This window comes from Balaenoptera ricei, chromosome 9, assembly GCF_028023285.1.
Source record: "Balaenoptera ricei isolate mBalRic1 chromosome 9, mBalRic1.hap2, whole genome shotgun sequence".
Taxonomy (NCBI): Eukaryota; Metazoa; Chordata; class Mammalia; order Artiodactyla; family Balaenopteridae; genus Balaenoptera; species Balaenoptera ricei.
Window position 1 is genome coordinate 14,035,289 of NC_082647.1, and position 20,638 is coordinate 14,055,926.

Below are 20,638 nucleotides of genomic sequence, written 5' to 3' on the forward strand. Positions count from 1 at the left end.
GGAAATGAATTATAGATTACAGGCAATGCAGGAAGGGCTAACCACTTGCTCATTTAAAATATTTCTTCATGAGGATTTTCTTTTCTATCACTCTAGGCTGTAGTCTGAAGAAAATCATCTAAAAGATGTTTTGTGGAAAACTGAGGTACAGTATCATAGAACAAGTTAATAAGAAATAGAATTAAAGTGTAATGTCTGTACCCATATGCAAGAGAATAAATTTGGACCCCTACCTCACATCATATACAAAAAATAACTCAAAATAGATCACTGTAAAGTAGTGCAGCCACTATGGAAAAGAGGATGGAGTTTCCTTAAAAAAAACAAAAATAGAGCTACCATATGATCCAGCAATCCCATTCCTGGGCATATATCTGGAAAAGATGAAAACTCTAATTTGAAAAGATACAAGTACCCCAGTGTTCATAGGAGCACTATTTACAGTAGCCAAGACATGGAAACAACCTAAGTGTCCATGAACAATTGGTTTAAGAAGATGTGGTATGTATAAACAATGGAGTATTACTCAGCCATAAAAAAGAATGAAATAATGCCATTTGCAGCAACATGGATAGACCTAGAGAATACCTTACTAAGTGAAGTAAGTCAGGCAGAGAAAGACAAACATCATATGATATCACTTATATGTAGAATATTAAAAAATGGTGCAAATGAACTTATTTACAAAACAGAAATAGACTCACAGACACAGAAAACAAATTTATGTTTACCAAAGGGGAAAGGGAGGGGGGAGGGATAAATTAGGAACATGGGATTAACAGAGATGAACTATTATATGTAAAACAGATAAGCAATGAGGATTTACTGTATAGCACAGGGAACTATATTCAATATCTTATAATAACCTATAATGGAAAATAATCTGAAAAAATATATATAACTGAATCACTTTGCTGTACACCTGAAAATAATACAGTATTGTTTTTTTAAATATTTTATTTATTTATTTGTTTGGGCCCTGTCTTAGTTGCAGCAGGCAGGCTCCTTAGTTGCAGCATGTGAACTCTTAGGTGCAGCATGCATGTGGGATCTAGTTCCCTGACCAGGGATCGAACTCCGGCCCCCTGCATTGGGAGCGTGGAGTCTTAACCACTGTGCCACCAGGGAAGCCCCTACAGTATTGTAAATCAACTATATTTCAATTAAGAAAGAGATCGTCACCTAAATGTAAGAGTGAAAACCATAAAACCCTTAGAAGAAAACGTAGGAGTAAATCTTTGAGTCAGGCAGCGGTTTCTTAGATAAAGGAGAAGCAACAAAAGAAAAAATAAATAAATTGGACTTCATCAAATTGAAAACTTTTGTGTTTCAAAGGACACCACTGAGAAAATGAAAAAGCTCACAGAATGGGAGACCATATTTGCAAATCATAAATCTAATAAGGAAATTACATCCAGAATATATAAAGAGCTCTGACAACTCAACAGTAAAAGGACAAATAACCCAACTAAAAAATAGGCAAAGAGGGCTTCCCTGGTGGCGCAGTGGTTAGGGGTCTGCCTGCCAATGCAGGGGACATGGGTTCAAGCCCTGGTCTGGGGAGATCCCACATGCCGCGGAGCAACTAAGCCTGTGTGCCACAACTACTGAGCCTGCGCTCTAGAACCCGTGAGCCACAACTACTGAGCCCACCTGGCACAACTACTGGAAGCCCGCGCGCCTAGAGCCCGGGCTCCGTAACAAGAGAAGCCACCACAATGAGAAGCCCGTGCACTGCAGCGAAGAGTAGCTCCCGCTCGCCGCAACTAGAGAAAGCCCGCGCACAGCAACGAAGACCCAACACAGCCAAAAATAAATAAATAAATTAAAAAAAAATAGGCGAAGAATCTGAAGAGAGATTTCTCCAAAGAAGTTATACCAAGCACCTGAAAAAGTTTAACATCACTAGTTATTGGAGAAATGCAAATCAAAACCACAATGAGATACCTACCACTTCATACTCACTAGGATGGCTATAATAATTTTTTTTAAATGACAATAACAAATGTTGGAGAATTTATGGAGAAACTGGAACCCTCATCCATTGCTGGTAGGTTTGTAAATGGTGTAGCCACTTTGGAAAACAGGTGGTTCCTTAAAATGTTAAAATAGAGTTATCATGTGATCCAGCAATTCTACTCTTACGTAAATTAGCAAGAGAAATACAAACATATGTCCACATAAAAACTTGTACACAAGTGTTCATTGCACCATTATTCATAATAGCGCAAAATTGGAAGCAACCCAAATTTCCATCAACTAGTGAATGGATAAACAAAATACAGTATATCCATGCAATGGAGTATTACTCAACCAGAAAAAGGAATGAAGTATTGGTACATGCTATAACATAGATGCATCTTGTAAACGTTATGCCAAGTGAAATAAGTCAGACACAAGAGACTATGTGTGTGATGATTCCATTTATATGAAATGTTCACAATAGGCCAATCTATAGAGATAGAAAGTAGCTTAGTAGTTGTCTGGGGCTGGGGGGTAGGGGAGTAAGGAGTGACTGCTCACTGGTACAGGGTTTCTTTTTTGGGGTGATGAAAACGTTCTAAAACTGGATCGTAGTGATGGTTGTACAACTCTGTGAATATATTAGAAATCACTGAACTGCAAAAAAATAGAAAAGAAACAGAGGACCCAGACATAAAATGCTATTCATTCCTTTTACATAGCTAATAAAGTACACAGTACTCAAAGATGACCAAAAAAAAAAAAAAAATGTGTCTAAAGTAGTTTAGACTAAAGCATTTACACATGACCTGGAATGATGCGTTGAGTTTGCTTTAATATGCTCCAGGCATCCTTCCGTGCAAAATAAACTTGGCTGGGAGTTGGATTAAATAAAATGGACAAAATGTGGACAATTGTTGAGGCTGTAGGATGGGCACGTGGAATTTATTACACTGCTCTATTTTTGTGAATGTGAAAAAAATGTTTCCCATAGTAAAAGTTAAAAAAAAAAAGTCTAAGACATCTGCAATTCCGTAGTTACATGTAAAATATGTCTGTGTTTGTTTGGGGAGCTCCATGTGGAGAGCTGTGACTGTGGACTCCATGGGGTCCCAGGCATGTGTACCCATGTGGATGAGGAGGGATGAGGGTTTTACCTGGAGGAGAGGCCAGAGCACTTTGGGGATGTATTAGTTTCCTAGGGCTGCTGTACAAAGTTCCACAAACCGGCGGGCTTAAAACCACAGAAATTTATTCCCTCGTAATTCTGAAGGCTTAGAAGTTTCAAACCAAGGTGTCAGTGGAGGCAGGCTCTCTCTGAGGCTCTAGGGGAGGATCCTTCCTTGCCTTCTCTAGCTGGCAATCCTTGGGGTTCCTGGCTTACAGACGCACCCCTCCAATCTCTGCCTCTGCTGTCACGTGGCCTTTTCCCCGCCTCTCGTCACGTGATCTTCCCTCTGTGTGTCTGTTTTCCCTATTCCCAAGGACAGCCCCCTAACTGAATGTGACCGCATTTTAACTTGGCCTCTGCAAAGACCCTATTTCCAAATAAGGCCATGTTCACAGGGAGCAGGGGTTAGGAACCCAACGTGTCCTTTGGGGGGTCAGAGGGACACAGTTCAACCCATGCAAGGGCACAAGGCAGAATAAGCAGAAGGAAGATGACAGGTTCTCATCAGTGCATGTCTCTGCAGCTGCGGCGTCAGCTGCCCCACAGGCAGGCCACAGCGGACACGGTGCTGGCAATGACTAGGCTTGAGCAAAATGCATCCCTCCCCGGCCAGCTTTGTCTTTCCCAAGCCGAGACGAGCCTTTTCCAGGACCCATTTCCCGCTCGGCAGCCTTGACTGATGACGGACACATCGAGACTCTTCCAGTCCATCCTTTCACCAGAATGTTCTTGGGGACAATTCTAACCAGTATGCACTTGAGATATGGCTCAGCAAAGGTCCGTTTCCTCCTCTCTGACACAGACACACACAGCACTTTTAGAGTTTATCTTTTGAGTCGGCTGCTGAAGTTATTTTAGACTCTACAGTTAAATTGACCCAGAAATCATTCCTCCTTTGAAATTTCCTCTGAAATGTTATTCACTCCGACTCTAACTGAGGATTGCATTGTGCTGTTCCTTGCTCTGTAATCTTACTCTGGCCTTTGACCAAAAGCAATAAAATCAGACCTCCATCTTAAATGGCTCTTAAAACACATATAATTATATTCTAGTAGCTCAGATACCTGATAATTGCCGTGAGGTTCCAGATACTCGCTCGCTTGAAGAGTTTCGTGGAGGCAGGGCAGGCTCCTCCGTGCTCATGAACTGTGTGGGCCACGGACTGTTGGTGACTTTGCAGAGGACGTCGGAGGGAATAGAGGTAAGAGGAGAAGGGGCTGGGCTTTGGGCTCCTTCACGTCCTCCATAGCCATCTTTAACCTGGATTTCGGATGCAATTGATACGAATGATTTTCAACCCATTTGTTTTTGTCTCATTGCTCTTGGGGGAGTGGGAAAGGCCTAAGCAAGAAGGAGCTGATGCTCTTTGGAGGAGAGGGAGGGAGGAGGCTGGCCTGACCCAGGTGCAGGGAGACGACAGCCAGGGCGAACTTGGCCGCCGGTCTGGAGCTTAGATGCGAACCACTGTGGGCTCCTGGGCAGAGATGAAGAGACTGGTGAGCACGAGATGAAACATTGATCCTTGGTGCCCCGGCCCCTGTGTACAAGCAGAGGTTGACAGCAGTATCCATACAAGGCCGATAGTGGTATTTTAAGAGCATCCACGTATTGCCTGCGTCCTCAGGGCGAGGCACTGTGCTCACAGCTTTACTGCACTGGGTACCTGCCAGCCACACTGACTTTCTACACTGTGTATGAGACTAATTCATTCTTTTACCTTGGGTGGGCTCTTCCACCTGGCTTTTTAAAATCCGATTTACAAAAGGTTCCCAGTTTTACGGTAAAGCTCGTTTCTCCCTTCTCCGATGGTGCAATTAATATACTGTATACAATTTGTAGAAAGTCTGTTTACAGAAGGCTCTGTAAGAAGATCCCTTTTCTTGAAAGCACAGAAACATGAATAACAGAAAGGCTCCGAGTCCACTGATGGTTCACTTATCACAAGCAATATTTAATGCGATAGAATTAATTGTACCACTAGAAGGGCCTGGGACTGAGGTCCTAGGAGCTTTTTATAACTGGATTGAAAGGAGCCATAGACTCACCCCTGACGTCCAGTCAGAAGCTCGCCTAACCCACAATAGAACCAGGGGAATATTTTTTTAACTATCCTTTAAAAAAGATCTTCCAAGGCGAGCCCATTATTTCCTTTGTTAGTTTGGATCAGAGTCTAATAGCCCCAACAAGTCAAAGTTGCTTTGCACTCTTGCTATGATTTGAGTCTATTCCTTTTATGTCATGTTCTCAGTGGAGGTGGAAAAGATACTGTCACCTCGACGTATGTATACCTGTTAAATTCCTGAAAACCGCCGTTAACGCTCACATTAAAATGATTGCTACCTTCTCTTCTAGTGTGTGTTTCTGACCTCTTGGTTATTTATTGTTTTCTATTGGTATTTTTGGTTTCTCTATATTTCTTTTAACAAGAAGCACCTCAGTGTGTTCACATTGTCATTTCTTTGGCTTGTTTTGCATCTCCCTCTTATCAAAAGAGGCAGGGAAGGGGCTTCCCTGGTGGCGCAGTGGTTGAGAATCTGCCTGCCAATGCAGGGGACACGGGTTCGAGCCCTGGTCTGGGAGGATCCCACATGCCGCGGAGCAGCTGGGCCCGTGTGCCACAACTACTGAGGCTGCGCGTCTGGAGCCTGTGCTCTGCAACAAGAGAGGCCGCGATAGTGAGAGGCCCGCACACCGCGATGAAGAGTGGCCCCCGCTTGCCGCAACTAGAGAAAGCCCTCGCACAGACACGAAGACCCAACACAGCCAAAAATAAAATATAAAAATAAATAAATAAATTTAAAGAAATTGCCAAGCTATTAAAAAAAAAAAAAAAAAGGACGCAGGGAAGGGCATGTTCTATGAATTGCTGAGAACTCTGTGCAGACAGAGTGAAGGAAAGGGGTGGTGATATCTTACAGGAGACCAGAAATTCCCAGCCTCCTTCAGGCCAAGCAACAGCCCAGTGAGGGCTTCTTACTTATTTCAGATCCGTACTCTGAGCCCAGTTGACAGGGTTTAGTAAACCTAGGCTACCTTGAGTTACCTGGAGTACTGAGTGAACATTTGCTTGTTACTCTGTGGGCTTTATCCCAAGTTCTTGCCCATACCCTTAAGAATTTAGCAGGTTCTAGATGAGTGGCCCTGGAAGAGTATGATCTGCTGCTTTAGCCTGAATAACACCTCATGTCCCGCAGTGCAGTTTCAAAGCATGAGAATGTAGGACCAACCTCATACACTTTGTGCCAGCTCTAAGGGACCTCCTGTACCACTGGGACGATCATTCCCCTGGGGCAGGTGTCCAAGGTGTGGCCCACATCACTAGGGATCATCTGGAGGGCTTACAAACAACATTTAACAGAATATTAATAGCCATGAATCTATTTTAATGTGTATTAGAAAAAAACATGACAAGCACATAAACCCCAAGACATGAACTTTCTTCTCAAAAGTAATCAGAGTTGAAAAGTGAGCCAATTTTTAAAACTATTAAACAGGTAAACACAGGAGGCAGCATGTGACTGGAGAGGGCTATGAAGGTGGGATCAGCCAGCTTCAGGTACGGAGCCCCCGTGGAGGGAATGCAAAGACCCTGGGCCCTCACTCTGCCCGCCACACCACGCATCTCCCCTTCTCTCTTTGCTTTTCCTCTTTTTTTTTTTTTTTTAAAGTCTTGCTGATTAATATATTTTTTTTTAATTTTTATTTATTTATTTATTTTTTGGCTGTGTTGGGTCTTTGTGTCTGTGTGAGGGCTTTCTCCAGTTCCGGCGAGCGGGGGCCACTCTTCATCGCGGCGCGCGGGCCTCTCACTATCGTGGCCTCTCTTGTTGCGGAGCACAGGCTCCAGACGCGCAGGCTCAGTAGTTGTGTCTCACGGGCCCAGTTGCCCCGCGGCATGTGGGATCTTCCCAGACCAGGGCTCGAACCCGTGTCCCCTGCATTGGCAGGCAGATTCTCAACCACTGTGCCACCAGGGAAGCCCTGCTTTTCCTCTTTTTCATTCTCTCTTCAAGTTTCTCCTCTTCTGGGCTTTTTCTTACTCCCCCTTCTTCCTCAGAGCACCCCGGGTGGTCCTCTGGGTTTTAAGAGGGAGAAGGAAGGAAGCTCACATTTATTGATCATTCATCATTTGCTGGAAGGTCACAGACATAATATTAGTGAAGTGTTGGGTGATTCCTCGGGAGTGCTTCTCAAGTTTTAATATGCCCACGATTATGAATCATCTGGAGAGCTGGTTAAAATGCCGATTCTGGTCCAGTAGGTCTGGGGTAGGGCCAAGAATTCCGCATTTCTAACGAGCCCCCATGTGAGCCTGATGCTTCTGGTGCAGGGCCCACACTTGCAGCAGCAGGGATTGAAAATGTGGCTCTACTTCTTTACATAACTGTGAGCAGCAGAGGATATTTGTAGGAAGAGGATGAGCTCTGAAATCACCTCTTTTGTCTGCAGTGAAAGCAATATAACGATTGAGAACACTGTTTACAAGTCCGCGTGTCTTGCTTCACCTAAGGAATACAGGACTGTTCCTTATACTGACCGAGGCAGTTTGTAATGAAAACTTTGGGCTTAAATTGTTGCTAGGGCGCTGCCAGGGGAACCAGCCACACAGAGGGAACGTGTAACCTAATCTTATTACGTGTGAAATAATGAGCTCTGGCCTTGGAGAGATAGGAAGTGTTCTGTTGCACCCCCTTGCTCAGGTGACAGGCCAGCCCCGGCCTGGGCAGGCAAACCGAGGTGCCCTTCTCCATGCTGGGCTGCTGCAGAGCCCTTTCTCTGGGTACAGAAAATGGGGTTGTTGAACTGATCAGAGTATCTTGGTGTGTTCACATCTATTTGGTTATGAGAGCCAGACCCACCAGTGGGTTCCGAGGGTTACAGTAGATAACAGTGTTTAGGAAACGAGCCAGCTACATACAATAGGACCCAGACTGAGGTCATATTAAAAAAGGGACTCAATTCGGGCCCAGGCTATTTTAAAGGAACGGACCCTTGATGTTATCTCACCTGTAGAGATCAGAGAGAGATGCTATTGCGTGGCCCTGCAATTTTACAGTATCCTTTCTGTTAAGGCAGAAAAATCTACAGAAGCTAAAAAGCAAGGCCATCTTTTCTTTTTAAGATTCAGCTGGAGCCAGACACTAAGCAAAAATCAAGCCCTTCTATTGACACAAGGAGCCACATGACTGCAGAATATTAAGTGCTAAAGTGGTTCTTGGGGACCACGTGATGGTGTTTAATTTGGTGCGGGGGCAGTTGTTGTATTCCAGACTCTCTTCCACCAAAAACACAACCATTCACCGTCTTCCATGTCATTTCCAGGGATTAGTGGATTCCCTAGCAAATCCACGGATTTCGATTAAACACCTCTGATGTAGTACACTTCCTTCTTTTTGCAGATGAGAAAACTGATGCCCAGACAGAAGGTGACTGACTGTTGGTCTTATAGCAATGCTTGGGGTGAACTAAATAGAAAAGAGGATTTAAGAACCACAAATGTCCCCAGGGAAACCAGGGGTGAGTATCTGCGCATAATTTATTTCTGAAGGCCCCGAAGCACGAATGCCAAAAGTTTTTTGAAAGAGTTAGAACTTTTAGCTGGGAGAATTCCAATATTAGCCAAATCACATTTGAAGAAAAATAGAAATAACTGGGCCAGAAACGTATGGGACCTAGATTTTATGATGCGTTCAAAAGACCTAAGTGAGAAGCCCCACTGCTACTTGGTAACTGTGTGCTAAGCTGTAGTTTGGGGTGTTTTTTAGGGTAGGTAATAAATTTCTTTCAAAGTTTGAAGTCACATACCAGTGTGAATCTTCCACATCCCCCCCAACTACTCAGGCAAGATGCCTCATTGAAACAGAAGTCTCAGTTTGGAAACACACTTTGGGGTTCAGCCCCTAACACAATCCCTGGCATAGTCTGGATGCTCAATAAATATTTATTTGAATAAAGGGGTTTTATTTCACATTATGACAGTTTTCTGGAGATGAGAGATGCAGGAACCTGGAGAGCCACCAGTATACAATGTGTAAGTACACAGTGGAAAGCTGGGGTTCCTAGTGAAGGATTTAGAATCTCGCAAACATAATGTTGAACAAAAGAAGCCAGACACAAAAGAATACATACAAGATGATTCCACTTATATGGAGAACAAATATGGACCATACTAACCTATGCTATTAGTAACTGGAGTTCTGGTTACCTTTAGTGAGCGGGGGTTTGGTTATGGAGGGTATGTGGGAAAGAGGGCTTCTAGGGTGCTGGCAACGTTGTTTCTTGACCTGGGTGCTGGGTACACCAGTGGATTCACTTTGTGATAGATAGTTCATCAAATGATACTCCTATGACTTAGCATTTTTTTTCCTCCAGTTTTGTTGAGATATAATTGACATACAACAAGTAGAAGTTTGTGTACAGCATAGTGATTTGACTGACACACATCATGAAATGATTTCACAATAAGTTTAGTGACCATCCGTCATCTCATATGGATACAAAATTAAAGAAATAGAAAAAAATTTTTTCCATGTGATGAGAACTCTTAGGATTTACACTCTTAACAACTTTCAAATATAACATACAGCAGTGTTAATTATATTTATCATGTTGTACATTTCATCCCTAATTTTTATTTATCTCATAACTGAAATTTTGTACCTTTTGACTGCCTTTATCCAATCCCCCCTCCCCCCATCCCCTGCCACTGGTAACCACAAATCTGATCTCTTTTTCTATGAGTTTGTTTGTTTGTTTGTTTGTTTTCAATATTTCAGCTTACTTTTTTTTTTTTTTAAAACTTTGGGTTTATTTAATTTATTTATTTATTTATTTATGGCCGTGTTGGGTCTTCGTTTCTGTGCGAGGGCTTTCTCTGGTTGCGGCAAGTGGGAGCCACTCTTCATCGCGGTGTGCTGGCCTCTCATTATCGCGGCCTCTCTTGTTGCGGAGCACAGGCTCCAGACGTGCAGGCTCAGTAGTTGTGGCTCACGGGCCTTGTTGCTCAGCGGCATGTGGGATCTTCCCAGACCAGGGCTCGAACCCGTGTCCCCTGCATTGGCAGGCAGATTCTCAACCACTGCGCCACCAGGGAAGCCCTGTTTGTTTGTTTTTGAAGTACAGTTGACCTACAACACTATGTTAGCTCCTGTTACACAACATAGTGATTCAATATTTCTATACGTTTCAAAATGATCACCATGATAAGTCTAGTTACTATCAGTCACCATACAAATATATTACAAAGTTATGGACTGTATTCCCCACCCTGTACATTTCATACCCACGACTCATTTATTTTGCACCTGGAAGTTTGTGCCTCTTAATCTCCCTCACCTATTTTTTTTTAAATTTTTATTTCATATTGGAGTATAGTTGATTTACAATGTTGTGTTTGTTTCAGGTATACAGCAAAGTGATTCAGTTATACATGTACATATATCTATTCTTTTTCAGATTCTTTTCCCAGACTTAGCACTCTTTTATGTGTGTTGTACTTCAATAAAAATGTTCACTTAAAAACACACACACACAATGAAGGATCTAGGCCAGTGCTTCTCAAACTTGAATGTGCATACAAGTCACCTGGATATTTTATTAAGATGCAAAATTTTGACTCTTTTGGTCTTGTGTAGGGCATGAGAGTTTGCATTACTAGGGGCTGGTATCTTCAGGATCTTTTCTTAGAGAGATCCAGAGGGCTGGGGAAAGTTTCCTGGGCCTCTCCTTACCTGCGGTGAAGGAGATGGGGTACAGGGATGTTAACCTAGTAGGTTATTAACAGACAGAGCGTGGTTTCCAAGATCAGCCCATACTTGGGTGGGCTGTGAAATTTGCCTGCTCTCAGCACCTTTACGAAGGATTTTCTGAGTGCTGGGTGGTGATCAGAACCTAGAGTTGTGCCACTAGAGTAAAGTGACCAGCCGATGTCCAGCCCCTGCAGCCCACATTAGGGACCCTGGCCTGTCTGGCCCATAGAAGACCCCGGCTTACCCCAAAGAGCACGCTGAGGGTGTTGGGAGCCTGGCTCCGTCTCTGTCCACGTGCACGGGCGAAACTGGATTGTCAGCCGTGACCGCCGTGGAAGTGAATTGGACTTCCCAGCTCCTCTGTAAAACTCTGCAGGATATAGATGCCCAAACGTCAAACTTATATCAAGAAAAACCATGATTTTGAGTGGAAAAAAAGCAAGTCACACACAATATGATTCCTTTCATAGAAGCAGTAAAGCCAGGTAAAACTAATCAATGCCTTGTTCAGGGATAGAGATGTAGGTAGTAAAATATAAAGAAAAGATAAGAAACGATTGCTAAGTACTAAGGAGGTGGTATTCTCTGGAAACAGGAGAGGAATGGGGGGCCACCCAGGGCCTTCCAAAGTGTTAAGGAATATTCTGTATTTTCTACTAGTGGTGGGTTCATGGCTGTGTATTTTATTATTACTCTTTAAACTGTATAGTATATACACATTATATATCCTCTTTTACTTGTATGCAGTGTTCACAATCTAAAAATGAAAATGCAGTGTAGTATCTTAAGATAACATTTTATGTTGGTGTTTCTTTGTGTTTGACTCTTTTTAGGATATTCTGTTATTTAAAATTTTTTGACATAACAGAGTAAGCTGGCAACTATGATTTTTTGGAAGGACACTTTATTTTGAGATTCTGCCGCTCTTACATTTTGGATGTTAAACTGCCCTTTCCTTTGCTGGCATTTTAATGAAATGTTGGTGATAGTGACAGTGATTTGAAAACAAAAACTCCCTTATAAGTTAAATAACAAATTGAAAACTGTAAATTACCCGCATCCCTTTCCCTTTTTTAAAAAGTTAACTTGATCTGTGACATTAAAAAGACTGGGAACTGCAGGTTTAGAGAGCTTTTCTTTGGGAAAGGAAGACATTGCCCTCCAGCTCTAAGGAGTTTGAAAATAAAAGACAGAAAGAAAGAAAGGGAGGGAGGGAGGGACGGATGGACGGAGGAGAGAAAGGAAGAAAGAAAGGAAGAAAGGAAGAAAAAGAAAAGGGGGCTGGGGTAGAGGGATAATGCCTGCAGAAGATGAAAAGGATGGGTAGAATCTTCTAAAGTTTTTTTCAAAGAGCTTTTCATATTCTCATAACTTGTGTGTTAGTCTGGCAATCTTTCTCGTGGTCTTTTTTTTTTTTTTTTTTTCTCGTGGTCTTAAAAGAAGAAAATGGAGTGGGTGAAACAGAACTGCTATATGTTATATTTAGTAGGAAACCAGCAAGTGGAACTGTGTTGCAACTTTTTCCCCAAACTGAAGTTGTGTGTATGTACACTGCCACCAAGTAGCAGTGTTCACAGAATCCAAGAGGTAGAAGAGAATTTAGAGGTAATGTAACAACTATTATAATAACCTGCATTTATTGACCTTTTAGCTATGTGCCCTGTGTGAATGCTTTACTGACACCAGCTCATTTAATCTTCTTATCAACCTTAAGGGTAAGTGCTTATCCCATCTTATTTTATTTTAGATAATGACTTATAATTTTATATAAATATATACATATTTGGGGGGGGTAGTTTTAGATTTACAGAAAATTTGCAAGGATAATACAGAGAGTTCTCATATACTCTTCATCCAGCTTCCCCTAATGTTAATGTCTTATATAACCATGGTGCATTTGTCAAAACTAAGAGGTTAACATTGATATACTACTATTAACTCAAATATAGATTTTATTAGGATTTCACCAGTTTTTCCACTAATGTCTTTTTCCTGTTCTAGAACCCAATCAAGACAGAGCATAATATTTCGTTGTCCTGTCTCTGTAGTCCCCTTTGATCTGTGACAGCTTCTTAGTCTTCCCTTAAGATGATATATTCAATTATAAAAACTTCAAGTCCAAAGGAAATAATCAACAGGGTGAAAAGGAAACATACAGAAAGGGAGAGAATATTTGCAAACTATATATCTGATAAGGGATTAATATCCAGAATACATAAAGAACTCCTACAACTCCCACCAAAAAACCTGATTAACAAATGGGCAAAGGACTTGAATAGACATTTCTCCAAAGAAGACATGAAAATAACCAACAAGCACATGAAAAGATGTTCAACATCATTAATCATCAGGGGAATGCGAATCAAACCACAATGGGTATCACCTCATGACCATTAGGATGACCACAATCAAAACAAACAAACCAAACAAACAAACCAAAAAACTCCCCAAGTGTTGGTGAGGATATGGAGAAATTGGAAACCTGGTGCACTGTTAGTAGGAATGTAAAATGGTGTAGCCACCATGGAAAACAGTATAGAGTTGCCTCAAAAAATTGAAAATAGAATTATCATATGATCCAGAAATACCACTTTTGGGCATATATCCAACATAATTGAAAACATGATCTCAAAGGGATATTTGTATTCCCAAGTGTTTTTCACCATAGCCAAGAGGTGGAAGCAACCTAAACGTCCATTGGTGCATGAATGGGTAAAGAAAATGTGATCGATACACACACGCGTGCGTGCGCACACACACACACACACACACAAAAAAAAACACACAATGGAATATTATTCAGCCTTAAAAAAGAAGGAAATCCTGCCATATACTCCAAGGTGGACGAACCTTAAGGACATTATGCTAAGTGAAATAAGCCAGACACAAAAGGACAAATACCGTATGATTCCACTTATATGAGGTATCCAAAGTAGTCCAACTCAAAGTAGAAGGGTGGTTTCCAGGGGAGGGGGGAAAAGGGAGTTGTTCAATGGGTATAGAATTTCATTTTTGAGAGATGAAAATGTTCTAGAGATTTACTATACAACAATGTGCATAAATACTACTGAACCATACACTTAAAAGTTGTTAAAGTGATCAATTTTATGTCATGTGTTTTTACCATAATAAAACAAGAACTTCAAGCCTTATAGACAAGTACAAAGGAAAAAACAACAAACCAGCCAGATAGAACAGGAGCTAACCTTTCTGGAGCAGACCCTGTTCACGGTTCATATCCATTCACAGTCCTCCTACCTTCTTTCTTGCTGAGACCCAGTTTTGTTTTTGAATTTGCTCTCCAAGTGGTATATGCTCAGGGAAGAGGCCCTGCTTTGGAGACAGTTTTACTTACTCTTAAAAAGAGTTTTACCACATTGCATTTTCTGCCCCTGGATGTTGTTCTTGGAATGTGTCCCTTATCGTATAAGCCACTTTTAGTTGGATATTGTGTTCCTTGCAGGCGAAAACACCCTCACTGATAACCTTGCCACGAGTAGTAGACAGATGCAGCACTGCAATCCCACTGTGGAGAGATCTGGAGGACGGTGATGGAGGAAAATCTTCTCAGTGGGCAGAACTTGAGCAGTTCATCTGGTTGTTTGTTTTGCCTGGAAGGAGCAATGGCTAGAGGTATGGGTTTACATCGATTCATGGGCTGTGGCTACTGGTTTGGCTGGATGGTCAGGGACTTGGAAGAACCATGATTGGAAAATTGATGACAAGGAGGTCTGGAGAACAGGTAGGCAAATAGGTTTCTCTGAATGAAAATGAAAGGGTGGTCTCAGCAGAGGAGGATTTTAATAATCAGGTGGACAGAATGTCATTCTGTGGATGTCAGTCAGCTTCCTTCCCCAGCCACTCCAGCCACTGCCCAATGTCAGGGATAAAGTTTATGCATAGGTCGGCAACATGGACTTCCACTCACCAAGGCTGATCTGGCTGTAGCCACAGCCAAGTGCCCAGTCTGCCAGCATCAGAGACCAATACAGAGGCCCTGATATGACACTATTCTCCAGGGTAATCAGATAGTTACCTGGTGACAGATTGGTTACATTGGGCCACTTCCACCAAGGAAGGGGCAGAGTATTGTTCTTATTAGAACGCTTACTCTGGTTATAGATATGCCTTTCCTGCCCACAATGCTTCTGCCAAAACTACCATCTGTGGACTTACAGAGGGCCTTATCCACCATTAAGTTATTCCACGCAGCAACAGCTCTGACCAGAAATTTCATTTCACTGCAAATGAAGTGAGACAATTGGCTCCTACTCATGGAATTCATTGGTCTTAGCGTATTCCCCATTATCTGGAAGGAGCTGGCTTGATAGAATTGTGGAATGGCCACTTCACAATGTGGGTAAGGAGGAGGAGGTCTGGGAAGCAGAAGATCCCAGGGGCGCCTCTTAGAACTACTGTGTCTAGTGATTAAAGTTCATGGAAAATTACAGTGCAATTCAGGTAAGATTATTGATGTCACAGTACCTTCAGTAATGAAGGTTTGGGTCACCTTGTCAGGCAAGAACCAGCTGAGATTCTTGCTGAAGACCAAGGGGATACTGAATTGGTAGAGGAGAAGGAAGTTTTAAATACCAGCTACATCATGTGACAAGTTACACAAATGAGGACTGTAGTAGTTATAAGTATTTCTTCTTACTTTAATGTGAATGTATTTGAATATCTAGTTTTTTTATTTCCTTTTTTCCCTCTGTCTTATTCCCTTACCATCTAAGTGAAATGTGCTAATAAGGCAACTTTATATTTAAGTATTCAAGTTACAGGATCTCAAAGAGGGAATGAGTTAGAAGAGGAATGAACATCACCCAAAGATGGGTAAAGAGACTAGGTGCTTTGTACTCTCTTTTGGAAAGAGGGCTAATGTGTTTTGGTTATATAAAAGATCATTGTATCACGTTACGTGAATGCATGATTTTGCTATTGTGTTTATTTGGAGGTTAAATGTGATTCCAAGAAGTATGTATGGATGTGGAGTTGACAAGGGGTGGACTGTGGTGGTTTGTATTGTGTCAAATAGGCTCAATTGGAAGTACATTTCCCAGAATCCCTGTACCTGTAGAGCTGGCCCAAAGAGGAATTTACATGAGGTTTGAAAGGCAGGAATGAAGCACCAGACATTACTCTCTGAAGGTCACCGTGGTCAGATAGATGCAATGACAGACACAGAGAGGTGCTGGTCGGTTCTGCCTTGTCCTCGACTCTTCCCCCCCTCTTTCAGCTCTTCTTCCCAACTGTTGATCCCGTTGACCAGTAGTGGCCTCAGGTCCACCACTAGTCACTGGGCAGCAGACTCAGAGAAGCAGCAGCCACTCAGAGCCATGGCTTGCCCCATTGATGTCCCCATGAACTTTCCCTTTGCACTTCCCTTTTGGTGGTTGGATGTGCTTGGGTTTCAGATTGACTGATAGGTGACGTACCTATGATCTTCCAGCTTCCCTCCTGGACCTTCACTTCCCCAAATGTAAGGTCTCATTCCACTGTAAATTCCTTACATATTAACCCAGCATCTGGCAAACTACGTACGGCTCATGGGTCCAATCCAGCCTGCCACCTGTTTTTGTAAATAAAGTTTAATTGGAACACAGACACACCTGTTCATTTGCATATTATCTATGGCTGCTTAATGACCAGGTTGCGTAGGTGTGACAGAAACTACGTGGCTCCTGAAGCCTAGAATATTTGTTATCTGGCACAGGAAAACATTCGCGCCCCTCCTCCACTCATGCCAGGTGTGCTTCTCTGATTGGAACCTGACTGATACACATGGCCAACCCAGACATCACTAGGGCAGGTAAAAATATCCAGCCTCTGCTGAGAAGAACTCTAAAGTTACAGGGAAAGGGCATGGATGAAGGGAGAGCTGAAGAATTAGGAAGCTAGTGCACTCTACCATATATACTGGTTTAAATCGAAAGTCTATTTAATTTTGTTTGAATTTAAAGAAGAAAGTAAAACAGAAGAAATTGCTCAACTTAAGATAAATGTTTCTTCACCGCAAGAGATGTTAATTCCTAAAATAATCTTCTAAGCCTAAAAAAAATTATGAATTATGATAACCATTAGAGGTTGAATTCACTAGTTTCTTGGTTTTTTTAAAAAAATTTATTTATTTTATTTATTTATTTTTGGCTGCATTGGGTCTTCATTGCTGCACACGGGCTTTCTCTAGTTGTGAGCGGGGGCTACTCTTTGTTGCGGCTCGTGGGCTTCTCATTGCGGTGGCTTCTCTTGTTGTGGAGCACGGGCTCTAGGTGTGTGGGCTTCAGTAGCTGTGGCACCTGGGCTCAGTAGTTGTGGCTCACAGACTCTAGAGCGCAGGCTCAGCAGTTGTGGCCCACGGGCCCAGTTGCTCCGCGGCATGTGGGATCTTCCCGGACTGGGGCTTAAACCCGTGTCCCCTGCATTGGCAGGCAGATTCTTAACCACTGCGCCACCAGGGAAGCCCAGAATTCACTAGTTTTTGAAATCACATTTCAGTTTTAAATAGAATTGATTTACTCCAAACAATAAGAGATCAAGTGATTAATACTGTTTCGTTGCCTTCCTTTTCCCCTCTCCTCACTCCCAGTTTTTGCTTATACTGTTTTTCCTTTAGTCCTGTTTCTCTCTTTAAGTGGATTCAGTGCCTACCATCTATTCCACTATGTGATGTCCCTATTCTAGAATTCTTTATTTTGACTCATCTCTTGGCTAGATTTTATCATCAATACTTTTTTTTTTTAAGAAGTGACTATAGTTTCTGAATTATTTCATGTTTGAGAGTGTCTGCCTGTTGCTTGTATGTCAGTTTGATTGAATGTGACATTCTTAGGTCACACTTTTTCCTCTCAGATCTTTTTAGATCAACTCTGTGTCCTTTGGCATTGAATGTTGCTGTAAGGGGAGTCTGAGACCAGCTTGATTTTTTCCCTCCTTTAAAAGTGATCTGTTTTTATTTTTCCGTTCTACCAGAACATTTGAACAATTTTTTTTTTGGCTGCGCCACTTGGCTTGTGGGGTCTTAGTTTTCCAACCAGGGATCGAACCCTGGCCCTGGGCAGTGAGAGCGTGGAGTCCTAACCACTGGACCACCAGGGAATTCCCTGAACAATTTTTTTCCTTTAAATCTTGACACTCAGAATCTTAAACAGGTATGTCAATGTTGGTTATACTAAAACAAAATTTCCTGACATGATCTTTTCAATATTCATATTTAAGTTTTCATTCAAGTCAGAGAAATGTATATTTATAAATTTATAAGAAATCTATATTATATCTCTGAATAATTTTAAGTTCCTTTTGTTGAGATCTGTACACAAGGGACATCAATTGTCCTTAAGTTAGAACATCTTTGACTTCTATATCTATCACATTCTTTCTAATTGCTTCAATCTCTGTGTCTTTTCCCTCGACTTCTTTTATCTTAAGTCTCTCCTCCATGCTGTTAATTTGATTTTCAGCCATGATTATTTTTTTCTTTTCTAATTTATTTATTATATCTACAATCATAGTATTTTGGTTTTCAATTTATTTCCTTAGCTCTGCAACCTCCCTTTTCATCTCATTCTGTTACTGTACTGTCTCATTTTTCAGTTTTTTTTTTTTTTATTTTTTTTTATTTTTTATTTTTATTTTTTTATTTTTTTTAAAATTTATTTATTTATGGCTGTGTTGGGTCTTCGTTTCTGTGCGAGGGCTTTCTCTAGTTGTGGCAAGCGGGGGCCACTCTTCATCGCGGTGCGCGGGCCTCTCACTATCGCGGTCTCTCTTGTTGCGGAGCACAGGCTCCAGACGCGCAGGCTCAGTAGTTGTGGCTCACGGGCCTAGTTGCTCCGCGGCATGTGGGATCTTCCCAGACCAGGGCTCGAACCCGTGTGCCCTGCATTGGCAGGCAGATTCTCAACCGCTGCGCCACTAGGGAAGCCCCATTTTTCAGTTTTTGTTTTATTAACTTAAAACCATATTACATTATTCTAAACTGCAAAATGCTTGCAGAGAATCTGTCTCTCTTATTTGGGTTCTAGCCTCCAGGACTGTGAGACAATACATTTCTGTTGTCTAAGCCTCCCAGTTTGTGGTGCTTTGCTGTGGCAGCCCTAGCAAACCAATACACCGGGCCACCTTACTTAACATTCCGGCCAGACCCCAGGACTCTCTCTCCCTCTTCTCTGCTTTATTTTTCTTCCTTGCAACTTATCCCCTTCTAATATATGGTGTAATTTCCTTATTTATATTATTGCCTGCTCCCCCACTAGAATGAGGGCAGGAATTTTTGCTTTAGTTTGCTGATTTATTTCTAGGGCCTAGCACATAATAGAAGCTCAATAAATGGCTGTTGAGTGAATAAATACAACCACATCTGATGCCCTAACCTATGCTCAGGATGAGAACTGATAGAATCACATTGATTATTGCTTTGTGACTTGGGGGAAAATGTCTTTGGATTCATTCATCTACTTAGAGAATATTTATTGAGCTCCTACTACGTGCCAGGCACTGCTCTCAAGTGTTAAGAGTACAGTAGTAAACAAAAACAAGAGGGAGAAAAAGACAATAAACAAATAGCTTGTATACTATCAGGCAGTCATAGGTGCTGTGAAAACTAGTTAAGCAGGGTAAATCCTCCAGATGACTACTGCTGTGGAAAAAACAGCCCTGAAACTCCGTGGCCTAAAACAACAATTTTGTATTCTCTCTCATGGTTCTCTGGTGGACCGGGCCCATCAGGGTGGGTCTTGCTGGGGGTCTCACAAGTGGTGCAGCCAGATGCCGGCCGGGCCTCGAGTCATCCGAAGGACCGGCTGGGTCGGACATCGAGGTGCCTCACTCGTTTGGCTGCCGTGGATGTTGACCTCTGGCTAGGAGCTCAGCAGGCTGCTGACGGGCACATCTGCTTGTGGCCTCCCCACAAGCTTCTCAGCCTGGCAGCTTGGCTCTGGAAGGAGCACTCCAAGAGTAAGTGTTCCACGAAGCAGGAAGCAGAGGCTGCCGGAGCAGTGAAGTGCCTGGGACTGGGTCAGCGTCACTTTTGCCGTATTCTGTTGGTTAGAGCAGTGACAGGGACCCCAGATTCAAGGGGCCAGAGAAAGAACACGTGGCGTAGGAGAGATTGCTGCAGCACCTTTGGAAAACACAATCCGCATGGCAAGAGGATGGTAAAGGATGGGCGAGCAGGGAAGGGAGGTGCTCTTTGTAGGGACGGCCTCCCTGATCAGCCTCCTTGGAGCACAGGCCTGCGGGGAGTGAGGATATCTGGGGAAGAGTGTTATAGGCTGAGGATGGCGAGTACAAAGACCCTGAGGCCAGGCCTTAGGCATGGTGCTTGGCATGGTGAGGAACAGCTGAGGTGCGGTGGGAAAGGAGCTGTGAGACCAGCACTTACAAGACTCAAGCAATGTCTTATCTGTAGGCCCCAATAGTTCACAGAAACCTGAAGGCTTTCAAAGCTTTGGGGCCTTTGCTGCAGCCCTTGCTGATGACTCCACCCACGCCTGCCCTGTGCTGCTTGCCTTCCCCATCCTGAACCCACTGGTGCTCTCGCCAGCAGGTTTTCCCTTTTCTCCTTGATCTCCATCAACCCATGAGGCCTTGTCATTAAGTCACCCTCTTCGGCCCAGAAGCCAGGTGCCAACCAGGTTGCCTGTGTTGCTATGTTTGCTGCTATGAGACAGGTTCGGGGCCGCAGAGCAAATTCTACATGTCTGTGTCATAGCCCTGCTGTCACAGTATGTTTACTTCTCAGGTTGGCCCATTGGGGCCC

General features: G+C 42.8%; 1 long non-coding RNA gene across 1 annotated transcript; it reads left to right on the top strand.

Moving 5' to 3' along the window:
- The first annotated feature begins 8,541 nt into the window (after positions 1-8,541).
- Positions 8,542-14,464, top strand: LOC132371385 (uncharacterized). The gene is made up of 3 exons (XR_009504840.1): positions 8,542-8,650; positions 12,533-12,596; positions 14,345-14,464. It is a non-coding gene; the product is annotated as an uncharacterized LOC132371385 (long non-coding RNA).
- The last annotated feature ends 6,174 nt before the right edge of the window (positions 14,465-20,638 follow it).